Source organism: Meriones unguiculatus, chromosome 16 (assembly GCF_030254825.1).
Source record: "Meriones unguiculatus strain TT.TT164.6M chromosome 16, Bangor_MerUng_6.1, whole genome shotgun sequence".
In the NCBI taxonomy this organism is placed as follows: Eukaryota; Metazoa; Chordata; class Mammalia; order Rodentia; family Muridae; genus Meriones; species Meriones unguiculatus.
The window spans coordinates 14535393-14550789 of record NC_083363.1 but is presented as its reverse complement, the minus strand read 5'-3'; positions in this window follow the sequence as shown (position 1 = coordinate 14550789).

Genomic DNA, 15397 nt, shown 5'->3' with positions numbered 1-15397 from the left:
CATCTGTAATGTGGGTAAAGTCTGGAGTAGAAGGTGCATATGTGTTTGCATCTGTAGATAACAGAAGACCCTATTACCAGGGAGAAGAACTCATCAGGCCAGTGGCTCAGTAGGTAAAGGTATCTGCCCTCAAGCTTGACAACCCAACTTCAATCCCCAGAGATCCACGTGGTAGAAGGAGGGAAATGACTCCTGGAAAAGTCGTCCTCTGACCGCCACAGGGGTACTGTGAAAGTGCATACATTCTCCCACCCAAGATAAGCAAGTAACTATAATAAAAAAATGAAAACAAAAAGAATAAATCATGAATTATTAGAAAACACATATGCCTGCATTCATACTAGACACTAATTAACTTAGATACTAGACAGGAAAGGTGTTGTTTGGGCATAAGTTCTACGAAAAAGTCTATTTAAATGTAGCGTGATTTTTGTTGATGGAAGTATAATTTCTCAATCAAGTGACAATCAGCTCCCATCTGTCTTGATAGGTTTCATCCCGGCCACAAGCTTTATTTGAAATTTCAGCAAGCTGAAATATGCTGGGTGAAAAGAGCCAGCATTCGGGAGGAGCTGGAAAACCAGATGGGTTGACAATGGCAAAAGGATCTGGAGAAATGCAGGCAGGATAAGCAAGGGGGAGACGGACTAGGGAAGAGACTGGGGTTCCGGAATAAGAGTGTGTGATGGATACAACCTGACAGCTGGAGATGCAAGCCACACATGACCTAAATATTCCAGTAGCCCCATTGAACAAAGTTAAGAAAAAGGCCAAATGATGTAATTTATTCAGTTTAATATATGCAAAACATTCCATTTTGTAAACACGACCACATGAGTGAGGCATTTGCCAACCTCCGTGGCTGTAAAAACATTCCTGTTCTTGTGTGTGTAGAGACCCTGGCCTGGCCACAGTTTTGACAGCTACGTTCTACATACGCAGCAGCCGGCTACTGCTCTATTGGAAGGTGACATTGGCTGTTGTCACACAGAAAGCAAATTTTCCTGAAGATCTGTCAAAGAAGAAATGACACGGAAGGCATGAAGCAGAGGGTTTTAAAGACAGATTTGGGTTAATTTTCTGTGTGTTTACTTGGGTGAGAAAGAAATGGCTCAGAATGTGGCTGTCAACTTTATTTGACTGGATGTCCTGAAGCAAAGACTGGGTGATCCTCACTCAGGGAAGTGGCAGAGGAGGGTCATGTGGCGAGCAGAGTGTTAGGAAAGACAAACTGAAAACACACAAGCTTCCTAGATTATAAAACGAACATGTACAAACAGAGAACATGTAAAAAACAGAGGAAGCTTGCCAGAGTAATAACCGTTCGAACTCAAAAGGCCACGCGCTCATCACCCCACTAGGAATGCTGAAATAAATTCACAAATGGATGTGGAGCTGGCGGTGTCCAAGAAGTGAAGATTGCAATGCTGTAGACCAGCAGAGGCTGCATTACTGTTAGACTTTTCTTAGTTTTCTTCTACGGAGATGTAAAAAGGAGTTTAAAAGGAAGGAGAGAGCCCAGACTGAACAGCTATTCAGAGCAATCATTAGCTCCCACGACTTTTCTTATAAACAGCGTGGGGGTGATAGTGGCCTGCCTGGAATGACATCAAGGTACAGAATGACCCGCCCATGCCTGTCCCGAGGATACAAGGCAGGGATTAATCAAGAAAGCCTGGGGAAACCATATCCTCATGCAGATTAAGAGTCCATGTGCCTATGAGTTCTTCTGGAGCGCAAGTCCAAGCAGGTGGAGAGGGAATAGAAACACAGTCAGGCTGAAGCACAGGGCAACATAATGCATAGAAAACAAGTTAGGGGGGTCTGAGTGAAAGCGGGAAATTCTAGTTGGTGTTTGGATATGGTGAGGGTACGTGTTGACCCCTCTGTACCAGTTATAGTACAAAGCAGCTGTGGAAACGTACAGGATCTCACAAATAGTACTTATGCAGTGATATCCTTATCAGTTAGGGTGCCGGGAAATTTATTTGTAGGCACGTTTCCCCCAGGAATCGTAATACCACTGGATGCCCTGGTTTGAATGCAAAGTTGTATTAAGTCCCCTTTGTTGGGAGTTACTTTGCTTTAACTTTATTAAAAGTTTGTAGGGGAAGCTAGAGCTTCTACAGACATCCAGGGACAAGGACCACACATTCCTCATTAGTTCTTTAATTGTGCCTTTTAATGAGATTTAAAATGCACCCAGGAAAGCCATTTTGAAGAAGGATTTGGTTTCTGAATCTTACTCTTATATTTGAAATCTTGCAATGGAGCACAGAGAAGGGGCTGAAATATGTGTCTAATTAGGATCATTAGGGCCTCTATTTCTATCTTCGCAGCACGGTGCCATTGATGACGGAACAAATGGCACCACCTTGTACATTCTCTCCAGTGGGAATAGTTCCCCTTAAAAGGGTTTACACAGCCTCACAACAAGCATAACACCCCACTGGCTGTTCAGAAACCCCCAGAGTGTAACTGTTTCATACTGTGGGAAGCGCTGCTGGCCTCCATGGCAATTTCAGGGTGTTTGTTCAGGACCCGCCACAGGCTCCCCATCTCTGCTTGTTCTTACTGGATTTTGTGCTTCCATTTTCAATTCTGTTTTACTATTAGCAGTTCAGTTTGAAGCTAACTGGCTCTTTAGGAGGTGGTCACCTCTGTACCTGATTAGTTGCATGGTACCTACTGTGTCTCATTTCCCTTTAAAAGCACCAATGGCATCTTTGCATTGGATTTGGCGAAGGTGAAACTCCTTCCCTAAATCGAGCCATTTCATTTTCCCCTTTGGCTTCTTATGCTCCTGTCATACCATTTTCATTGGGTGGAAGTTTTGGTTATGTTGTGTAAATATGTTTTTGTGGTATTCCCAAGTGTGGGATTCGGGACTCTGCAGCTGATAACAGCCTCATGAGAGGGCACATGATCCTTGTCAGCTGGAAACTGCCTCCTGCAGGGGCCATAGTTTTTGCCAGCTGAAAAACATCCTGGTGTGGGCTCTGAGAAGGGAGGAGGAGGATGAGGGGAAGGGAGGGAGGGAGAGAGGGAAGGAGGGAAGAAGGAAGAGAGAGAATGAGAGAGAGAGAGAGAGAGAGAGAGAGAGAGAGAGAGAGAGAGAGAGGATGCTTTGCTTCAGAGAATGCTTCAATGAACTTGCTGCTGCTGCTGGTCCTTGTTGCTGCTGTTGCTGGATTTCTGGATTTCTGGATTTCTGGATTGCTGGGTTGCTGGTTTGCTGATTCATTCTCCTGCTGTGCTTGCCCCCGCTGCTGGTTTGCTGATCTGCTGGACTGCTGGATACCCTGACGATGAGGAGTTGAATTGCCCAAGAAACTACATCCAAAGAGAACATCCCCTGTCCCTTCTAACCTTCTTTCTCTCCTACCTAGGGTTGAGGGTTTGGAAGAACCCCAAATAAAGTACGTTTTAAAAAATCAAAGTCTACATTTTCCTAAGTGCCTTAAAAAAAAAACTTAGCAATTTTGTACTGGAATATTCTTCCTTATTCTTTGGATGTCTGGTTCTTTGTGTTTCTGTCTTAGTCTAAAGCACATGTTCTCTAGGGGAGAGTCCCTGACTCATCCACCTGATGTGATCTATTTATGTTCCATCCTGTCTCTACACAGCCTTTTATGAATATAGTTTTCTACTTGTTTCTTTTATATTTTATGAATAAACCAACTGTATCTATCTAGAGTTTTTAAAGCTTACCTTTTACCCTACGGTTGGAGTTAATGGGATCAAATTATGTCTATTTGTTCAGTGTCTATTGATTAATACCCAGGAAGGTCCTGGAACACAGAATATTAGTCAGAAATATATTTTAAGATTAAATTTGATTTCATATGGACCTGGAGTAAGTTCTCAGATCTTTCAGTGGTATGATATGAGGAAGGTCCTGGGGCAGAGTGTAGATCCTCATCAGAACTGCCTTCATGCTATTAAAGAAGGCAGCCATGCTGTTTGTCTCAGTGGCCATGAGGCGAGTGGAATCCAACAAAGGCACTGAGCCTACCGCCTCTTACACAGGTGAACACAAATGTACATAATATTCACATGCACACATCCCCGCAGGCATGAATTCTTCATACTCAACATCCTCACGTGCACACACGCGTGCACACTCATATATACACACAGACAGATCCACAACCCCACCTACATTCACATTCACACACACAGGCACCCCCACTTGCATATGCACATATGTACACGCATGCTTACATCCCCCCTCACACACGTGCACATTCATGCACACTCACATTCTCATGCTCACAAATATGTACCCCGAAACCCCAAACTGAAGAGGCCATAGCTGTAGATTTGGCCCTTATTGCCCACTCCGTGTCCACCTCTGTTCCAGCAGCAACTACTCCGTGGAGATGCCAGACTTAGCTTAGCACAGTGGAAGTACAAGCAGCACATCGGATGACGAGAGCTTTAAAGTAGCCCTTTATTTGTTCTGGAAAGAACAGAGGTTCTCAATAAAGTTGGGAGGAAGTCAGATTGCATTTCCAGTGCAGCTTCCCTCCCTGCACCAGCAACTTCCTTGTCTGCTAGTGTCTCCCACCAGAGTGGTTCATTTGTGACTGTTAATGAACCTACATTTGGCATGCCATTATCACCCTAGTGTGCATGACGGCTCGCTCTTGGAGTGTACATTCTGTGGATTCTGCCAAACATTCAATGACGTGGATCCGTCATTACAGAACCGCAGAGAACTATTTCATCGCCCTTAAACTCCTCCAGGCTTTTCCCCCCTTGTATTCCAAAAGGGAAAATTTAAGACTTCTGCAAGTAACTGAAAATTTCGATTAATAGAAGTGAGTGAGTGAGTGAACAAATATGTATCATGTGGTTTGCTCAGACCCGGCTTGTTCCGTGACATGAAGGTGCTGAGACAGTTTTTGAGACTGAGCTTTTGAAGGAATGTGTGCTTAGAAAGTCTGTGTAAGAGGAGGTGTCCGCTGTGGTGTGTGAGGGGATTCATTTTCCATCATGGTGTGTGCAGTTCTGCAGTGATCCCTGCCCTCTTCTCTGCAAGGCAATATGAAAACTGCCTAGTCTGGACACACAAGAGTGTGACTTGTAGGCGTTTTTAAAACTCTTTTATTTACACTTCCTTTATTTTTTTTCTCTCTACTCCACCCAATCCCTTCCATCACCCCAACACCAGGTAGGAGAGAGAAAGGGTTAGTGGGAGAGGGGACAAAGTTCTCTTAGCTGCTTCCTGCTGATTAGGGTTGCTGGGTTCCTTGGAGCCAGTCCAATCCTCATTTCAGAAGATCTCCAACTTCTTTTTTAAAAAAAAATTATTACACTTTATTCACTCCATATCCCAGCTGTAGCCCCCTCCTTCATACCCTCCCAATCCTGCCCTCCCTCCCTCATCTCCTCCCATACCCCTCCCCAAGTCCACTGATAGGGGAAGTCCTCCTCCCCTTCCATCTGACCCTAGCCTATCAGGTCTCATCAGGACTGTCTGCATTGTCTTCCTCTGTGGCTTGGTAAGGCTACCCCCCACCCCTGGGGGGAGAAATCAAAGACTCAGCCACTGGATTCATGTCAGAAACAGCCCCTGTTCCCCTTACTAGCTCACTCACTTGGAGACTGAGCTGCCATGGGCTACATCTGTGCAGGGGGCTACATCTGTACAGGGGTTTTAGGTTATCTCTATGAATGGTCATTGGTTGGAGTATCAGTCTCAGAAAAGACCCCTGGGCCCAGAATTTGTGGTTCTGTTGCTCTCCTTGTAGATCTCCAGAGCTAAACAGAGAATTCTCAATAGAGGAATATTAAATGGCAGAGAAACCCTTAAATGCTCAATGGTCCTTAGTCATCAAGGAAATACAAATCAAAATAACTCTGAGATTTCACCTTACACCCATCAGAATGGCTAAGATCAAAATATCAAGTGATAACACATGCTGGAGAGGATGTGGAAAAAGGGGAACTCTCCATTGTTGGTGGGAGTATAAACTTGTACAACCACTTTGGAAATCAATCTGGTGCTTTCTCAGACAGTTAGGAATAGTGCTACCTCAAGATCCAGCTATACCACTCCTAGGCACATATCCAAAAGATACTCAAGTATACAACAAGGACATTTGTTCAACCATGTTCATAGCAGCTTTATTCATAGCCAGGATCTGGAAACAACCCATATGTCCCTCAACGGAGGAATGGATACAGAAATTGTGGTACATTTACACAATGGAATACTACTCCGCAATTAAAAATAAGGAAATCATGAAATTTGTAGGCAAATGATGGGAACTAGAAAAGATCATCCTGGGTGAGGTATCCCAGAAGCAGAAAGACAGACATGGTATAGACTCACTTATAAGTGGATATTAGACATATAACATAGGATAAACATACTAAAGTCTGTACACCTAAAGAAGCTAAGCAAGAAGGAGGACTCTGGCTAAAATGCTCAGTCCTCATTCAGAAAGACAAACAGTACAGACATCAGAAGAGGGAAGAAACAGGCAATAGAACAGGAGTCTACCACAGAGGGCCTCTGAAAGAATGTACCCAGCAGGGTAGTAAAGCAGATGCTGAGACTCATAGCCAGACTTTGGGTAGAGTGCAAGGAATCTTATGAAAAAAGGGGGAAATAGAAAGACCTGGAGGGGATCTTCAACTTCTTGTTGCACAACAGCAACCAGGAACAGCAAGGAGGAAGCAGGAGCAGCCTTGTTCTTTCTTGGAGCTCCCACACTCTAGGCTCTGGCATGTATTCTCTCTCCAGAGTCCTCAGATTTAAACTATCTGCAGCTGCCAAAGAGTGCCTCTCAGAGCCCGAATGAGGGAAATAGTCTGTTGCTGGGGACCATCTGAATCAGTGCCACATCCCACACCTGGGACCAAAACAAAACCGTGTTTATATCCACAACAGTGACTAGAAGGGAGAAAGCCATCCATTGTGGAGTGGGTTTACAAAATACAGAATGAACAGGCTTTAGTGCAAAGATCATGGAGACAATTCCTACTCTTTCAAATTCAAATCTTTTGGTTAAGTTAACGAAAATATATTAAAATGTCAATAGAGCATGGATATATTAAAGTTTCTGTCAAACTTGTGCCAGTTGTAAGAGATTCTAGAATACATGAACGAGTCTTCTGTAATGATTCCCTGTTTTTTAATTTTTATTAATTACACTTTATTCACTTTGTATCCCCCCCATAAGACTCTCCCTCCTCCACTCCTGATCCCACCCTCCCACCCCCTTCTTCATGCATGCCCCCTTCCCAAGTCCACTGATAGGGAAGGTCCTTCTCTCCTTCCTTCTGATCTTAGTCTATCAGATTCCCTGTTTTTATGGAATGACAGACACACGTGCAGTAAATCGGTAGTGTGTATTTAAAAACATTTCGTCTAGTGACCATGTAGAAAAACATTATGAACTGACCCAAGTAGTTGCAGGTGCAGGCAGAGTCTTCCTATGACATAGATGTAGTTCATTCAGAGAGTTTCCTGTCCATTAGCAAAGTTCAGTAGGATCTCCATTTCCTTTGGATACTCCATGTTTGTGTGACCACAATGACGCTTTGGCTCTCCAAGTATGTAATTATCTAAGAAGACTAAAACGGCCAACGGTTAGAGAAATGGCTGGACTTAGTGTGGGATTCCAGAGAAAGCATACAAAGCACTTGAGCCATTAGAACAGATATCAGACAGAAGAAATGAAATGTACATCTGTGGTGATGAAACGTAACAGATGAGATGAAGTGGGAAAGAAGTAAGAACAAGACACAAAGGATTTACATCAACAGAGGCACCAGATAGAAGCATCTTTGACGGAAGAAACAGCATGAAATAGGAAAAACGTACTTCAGTTTGAGCACTGCAGTGAATTCTGTGCTTTTCAGGCTGAGGTAACTGTTGGGTTGACATGTCCCTAATAGCTAAAAGATGACAATGTTAAATAATATTTTTCCATCACTTACTACCAAGCTGTGGGTATAAAAGTTTTGGCCTAAATGGTATACGCTTTCATGAATTTGTATTTAGTCACAGATAACATGTTTCCTAGTGTTTGCTGAAGCTATTTACTGAGAAAGGAACAAATAATATTTATTTAGGTTGTTTAAGAACATCATGTTACTTCAAGTACAAATATAGACATTTCTATTAATTATTTGAAAAAAAACCTAAATTATCACCAATAAACTAATGTGTAGACACCAAATCCAATGGTTAATTTATGTCAAGATAGTGTGACACATGTGATTAGAGCACTAAATTGAGTGATTAATCATGGCTTGCATTATGATAGTAACAGCTTAAGAGAAACAAAGAGGATTTGGAGCCTAAATAGTACTTTTTTTTTTTTTTTGGTTAAAAAAAAATTCTATTTAAATTTATGTGATTATTGACTGTGAATTCTGCCTTACTGATTCACACTTAAATGGTCTTGCTCTTGCTCTAACTCAGTATGGGCACTCAGGTATGCCTTTCACCATTCTTTAGGCTTCTCTTAGTTCTTGTGTTAGTCTTGACAATACTACACTGGCTAAAGAAACCACATCACGACTGAAAAAAAATTTTCTAGTGTCTCGAAGCAGGGGGCTCCACTCATCTCATAAACTGGTCAACAAGAGGTCCACTGACAGCTTTGGTGGTAGTTCATGCTTGCCACGGCAGCCAGTGCCCTGGTGGGCATGGGTATTTCCATTTATATGAAGGTACATGACCATACCCCAACGTCAGCAGGCCAGAGAAATGCATCCTTCTCATGTGTGTGAAAGACAGAGAGATAGTGTATAGGTAGATGAATCCAGCTGTGAGATCTGCTGGGCCATGGCTGTAAGGCTGCATAGGTTTGCCATTGGTAAGAAAAACATTGTCTGATTTATGTAGAGTGACACACACACACACACACACACACACACACACACAGACACACGTGGCTTCTTCAATATTGTGAGATGTTCTAGGTAAGCCATTAGGAGATAGTGACACCATTTTTCTTCATTTTAGCCAGCAAGAAAAAAAAAAAAAAGATGGCCCCAGAGTGAGGTCAGAGTCACAGGCTAGCCCCAAACAGTCACACACAGCTGCCAGGTGCTTTGGCGCTCAAGATGGAATCAAGGTAGAATTGTCAAGGTGTGGGGCTGTTGGGGGAAGACATCATCTCACTGATGCAACATTTGATTAAATCTGACTTAAGCTCCTAAAGCCGTTGCTTCTAACACTTCAGAAAGCTTTGTAAACATCCAGAAAAAAGTAATTATCCTAGTCAGCATAGGGCATCGTGCAGCCTACCCTTTAAAATAGTTTCTTTGCTATATTTGGCTTATCTGATTACACTGTGAAAGCAAGCTGACGCTTGGTTTGCATGCGCATTACCGGGCTTTCTGTAGGAGCACCTAGGGAAGGCTTTATTATTGCTTTCTAACTTTCCGTGGTCAAAACTATATAACCAATTTACCATTTTTTTTTAAGCAGGTACAAAGAACTGACTGGTGTCTGGAGAGAGAGGGTGACTCTGCTGAGGGCATTCACACTCAGGCAAGAGCCACAGCACACTAATTTCACAAGTAAATAGTGATGGAAACAGCCCTGATATCGCCCTCGTAGGATTTGCGAAATGGACACTTTAATTCTGGAGACATCTTTCAAGTTTCTCGATCATTAAGCACTCTAATCCCCGGAAGACAGGAGATGTTCAGTTCCGAAGAACTGTGTCTACAGGAGACGGTGTTGCTTTTAACAGACAGATGTATCAGTAAGTCTTAGGCGTTGTGCAGACTCTTGTTGTAAAATGGAGCTTTCTTGGGAAGAGTGTTGACTCGGCATTAAGTTTTACTCCCCCAGTAAGTTGTAACCAACACACATTTCATGCTTTGCTTTCCACCCCCACTGCCTTCTCTCATCTTTGTTGAACGCAGTGTCTTTCTTTGATCTGCATGATGAATGAGTGGCTTCTTGCTGGGCTCTGGGTAGGCAGTCCTTGGTTGAGCTCCGTGCCGTATTGCTCATCACTTTTCCTTAGAACTGTTGCGTATCGGGTGGAAATGTTCAGAGTGTCTCATCTCATACTATATCTTTATGAACTCTGAGATGAAAGGAAAAGTTCCTTATGTTGGCCCATTAGGTACCTGTATGCCATCATTTTCTTTTCTTTTTTTTTTTTTTAATTTTATTTTTTTTATCATCATTTTCTTTACATCAGTTCTGTACTGTGTTTAGCGGTGATGGTGGTACCTGTGATTGAATCCAGCAACTTGGGCATCCTAAGCATATATTCTACTGCTAAGTTACAGCACCTATGAATTAAAAATATACATCCCGTGATATATATTTTGATATAATATAATCTTCCCTTTCTTATTTTAAATTGGCTTAGGGTTTTATGATAATACTTTAACACGTGCTGAATGTGTTATTTTATTGTCCTACATGGGGCATGAATAACTTTAATAGTTATTTAAACATTTAATAAAATAAAACAAGCCTCGACATCTGTGATAGCAGTTTTTGGAAGAGCAGTGGTTCATGAAGCAATTTGCACTCCAGCCATCAATCAGGAAGAGTTCTCATTTAACTCTAGGGACTGGAGAAGCAGACGATGGCTTGACCCAGAGACTCCACCGTCATCCATTTGCCACTTCCATCTACATACATGATGAAAAGGCTCATCAATCTTCAAGGGATTGCAGAGAAAAGTTTTAAAACCACAGCACCTCATGCATGAAATACTTGAATATTTTCAGCATCATATATTTTCGTTTTGCAGAGAATATTAATGTGAAGCTACAGAGGAACTTTAAATTGGAAGGAAAATGGAGATCTTTTCAGCAATTTTTATTTAAATTGTAGTTCCTCGTGCTTATAAAGTTTTAGTCTTTTTTTTTTCTGGTTGATATCAGTATTGTCTTGCCACTTGGAACAGAAATTGGTGTGTGGGCAAGCACATAGGGGAGAATCTGAAAGAAATGGGATAGATGTTAAGCTGGGATTTCCCTTGTAGTTCAGGTATGACTTAGCACTCTGTTATCCCAACCCTTTCTCCATTTTATCTGGCTATCTCATACAGGTTTTAGGAACCAACTTTGGACAGTGCTTCAGCCAGTCTTCTAGAACGTTCAAGACTGGTTGACTGTTTGCAGTTACATTAAACCATTAAAACAGTTTTTTTTTTCTGCCACCAATCTCTCACAGGTATCTCCCTTAGATTTTAATGGCTTACTTTCTTGGTATATGCTTCCGTAGGCAGTAATAGCCTCTTATTCGCCAATGCCAAGTTCTTGGTTGTTGTGAAGATTGCTGAGTGAAGATTGACTGTTGCTCATCCTGGAAGACCTGACTGGTTGTGTGTGCTGGGCTGCAGCACACTGAGGAAAGGAAATATGGCTGGAGAGCCATGTGCAAACATCTTTCTTGCGATTCCATATTTTAGAGCAATGAATACTATTCCTAAGTAGAAACAAGCTTTTCTGAGATCTAATTTTCCTTGTCAATGGCTTCTGTGTCTGTGTGACAGATAGTGAACAAGGCTCCTAGTCACTTTGACCAACAGCTTCCATCTTTGTTAAGCCACACAAGCACTGAATTTGATTTCCAGTCTTTCTTAGGGTGGTTCCTCCTCCTCCTCTTCCTTTTATTATTATGATTATTATGACTATTATTATTATTATTGTTATTATTATGTAAAAAAGCAACTTGACAAGCCTGAGTTTTGATCTGGTTGACTCTTCTTCAGAGTGGAAATGGATGTTGACTTACTGAGTGAAAGCAAATACCTTGGAAGAAGAGAACTCTGGGAACTCTGGGAATTGTGACTGAACTTAAAAGTGATTCTCAGCTCACATTAGTGCCAGAGATTTAGAAGCAGAAGCTTGTTGAGTGGCTCTTGCAGCATTGCTTTATACGACTCAGGCAGAAGCTGCAGTGGTACTATATTTCATACTTACTGAAGTGGCATTACCATTGGCGTTACCATGCTGGAGAATGAGAAGGTGCATTAGGCAGAGCAGCTACTATAATAGAAGTCTTGATGATGCAGTAGCCTCAAGAACAAAGGTGAGACTATATCTTGCACATCTGCTGTGGAAGTACACAGGAGCTGTTTCCTTCCACAAAGCCCGACTATCAACCTGGTCCTCACAGAAAGACAACTGTCATGCATTATATCATATGGGATGCTCCTAGCTCCAAATATTCAGATGTGAGTACATAGCCTATGGTAACTACAGAAATTAGGAAAGTAAAATGGGACCATTGCCAGGATAAGGGTGTTGGGGAGCAGTAGAGCATGTAATATCAGAGTATAAGTGATCAGGGAAATTGGAAAATGATGGCTTCCTTAAGGAGGAAGAGAGGTAAATACAGAAGAAGATAGGAGGAGGTTAAAGAGGACTAGCACAATACAAATCATCTGTTAGGAAAAATTAGAAAAGAGCGGGCTCCTTAGGGAAAGGAGAGAGGTAAATACAGAAGAAATAACAGTGAGGATGCCTGCAAAAGCCAAAAGGAATGAGTCTATTAATTATTTACCTTAAAAACCCTATAATTCATGTAATTCAGTGTATAAACACATATATAGTTTTTTTTTTCACCAGGGCTGATGGTGCTTTCTCTCATCTGCCCAGGCCTTCCCTATCTATATCAGAACTGAAAGTAAAAAATAAAGACCACATACCAAAATCTCAGCACAAAAATAACAGTATGAAAGAACCAGCCAGCATCTACTATCCAAAATTTACCAGTCCAGTAGAAAGGTTTGCAAATGAAATTACATAGATAAACCTCAAGACACAGAATTTAAAAAGAAAATCATACATTTTATTAAAGACTTCAAGAAGTTTAAAACAGACATAAAGAAATGCAAGGTTAAGGAGATAGACTTTAGGGAGAATCTGAGGTATGCCCAAGAAAACAAACATAGAGCTGAGGGAAACGATGAAGACAGTCCAGGACTATAGAAGAGAATCAATAAACAGATAGAAACACTGAAGAGGACCCAAGGTGAAATAAAAAATAGAACTGAACTTCCCAACTACCAACAAAGGAAATCCTTAGAAGTTGAATGAATCAACTAGAAGATAGGATATCAGGACTCAAAGATAGTAGAAGTTCTAGATTAACTAAGAGAAGAATATGGAAGAAAACATAAGAATGGAATGTACAGAAATGTGAGGTACGATTTGTTGTGGTTTGAGTAAGAATAGTCCCCATAGGCTCATATATTTGAATGCTTAGTTACCAGGGAGTGATACTATTTGAGAATGACTAGGAGGTGTGGTCTTGTTGGAAAAATTGTATCCCTAGGAGAAACCTGTACCAGGACTAGTGTCTTTCTCTTTTTGCCTACAGATCAGGATGTAGCCCTTGGCTCTTGCTCTAGCATCTGCTGTATGCCGCCGTGTTCATTACCATGTGCAGTGCCATGATGATAATGGACTAAACCTCTGAAACTATAAGCAAGACCCTAGTTAAAGGCTGTCTTTCATAAGGGTTACTTTGGTCATGGTGTCTTTTCGCAGCAGTAGAACAATGATACAACAACAACAACAGCAAAAACAACCTTTTGAATTATAGAGATAGAGAGGGAGAATCCCAAGTCAATGACGTAGAAGATATCTTCAACAAGATGACAGGAGAAAACTTCTGCAAACTAAGTTAAGACACACCCATACAAAAATACAAGAGTGACAGAGAATACAAAATAAAGACCAGAAAATAAAACCCCGATAAGCATATCCCAGATAAAACATTAGCTATAAATAAAAAATAAAATGTATTGAGGTGTTCAAGAGAATAGTCAAGTCCCATATAAAAGAGAACCTATCAGAATAAAAACTGATTTCTCAGGGGAAACGTTGAAAGCCATAAGAGCCTAGAAAAATGCATTCCAAGTTCTAAAAGGTCTGAAAGATGCTCCCAAAGTATTATAGGTAATTGCTATTGCTTTGGTTGCCCCCAAAACTCAAGGTGTAAAGGAGGTCTCCATTGCTGAAGATACCACAGCTTTCAGAAACAGGGCTCTGAGACCTCTGATCTGGAACTTCCCTGAACGTCTCCCCACTGAGGACTAGCTTTCATGGTATCAGAAGGTGCCATGCATGTTTCCACATAAGGGAAGCAACCAACAGTCCTACCCAGCTATGATGCCTCTGAACCACATCAACAACCAGCATGGAAGGCATCCTTCAGTAGTAACTAACAGCTTCCTAATTGAACTTGAGACCCACTCAACAAGCCTAGTACTGGAAGCCTAGCCAGCTACCCAGTGCTAGTGACTTCATGCATGTTAGAGGAGAACCTAACCTAACCTAACTTTATTAAGTTGCATAATCCCCAACTACACTCTAAATATTTGTCCTTCCACCCACAGACACAGTGTAGTTCTCACTCATCATCAACCTAAACATCTCTTTATAACCAATGGAGAGCATCACAGAAAACCATAACCAATCAAAATGCAGAGCTGTGAAACTCAGTCCCAGCGGATACATCTACAAAACGACTAAGGCTCAGGGAACAGTTTGGAAGTACAGGCAGAAAGATTTTAAGAGCCAGAGGACCAAAGAGTTTTCTGTGAGTCTTTATCTCTCAGTAATGTCAGAAGCTACTCCCATTAAGTCTCAAGAGCATGACTGCCCAAACGTGAGCAGAGCAATGATGTCACCAATGGATGTGGTAAAATAGACTAGGGAAAGACTGTGAGTCCTCAACCCTACACAAACAACTGCAGGCAACTAAGGGATACTGAGAATGGGAGAAATAGCCATCGCCAAGGAAGAGTAATGCCAACTAAGTACCTAATACTGAGTGGTCAGCCATGAAAACATACATCCAAGTAACACTACACAGACTGAACAGGTTATATGTATGAACATACATGTATATGCATACATACATACATATATATGCATATGACAACTAATGAAAAGGAGGCCATAATTTGAAAGATCATAGAGATGTATACACGGGAGTATTTGGGGGAGATAGGGAAGGGAGAAATGATGCAATTATAATCTCAAAAATAAAATCATCAAATAGATTCAAGATACAATTTGTGTCATTTTTGTGTGTGTCTCTTTGATTCATCACATTGTAATCATGAAGCTCCATATCCAAATACAACATCCTCATACAAGAGAATGCTTCATAAGCTTCAGTATGCTTCTGAGGGTGGGCAGACAATAAATAAAATAGGAATGAGTACACAGAGTTCACTTTAGAAAGTTATAAAAATGTTATCAAGTATAATAATCTTTATAAAAATATCATTTGGTTAAGTAGAGCCAAAAGATCACAAAGATGGTTAAGTACTTTAGTGTTCTGTATGTTTTCTGATGTCTTCTAGGTGATATATCTATTTTGGTTTTATTTTTCATTTTTGTATCTGCATTTTCTAAGTTTTCATGTTTGCTGGGGTGATAA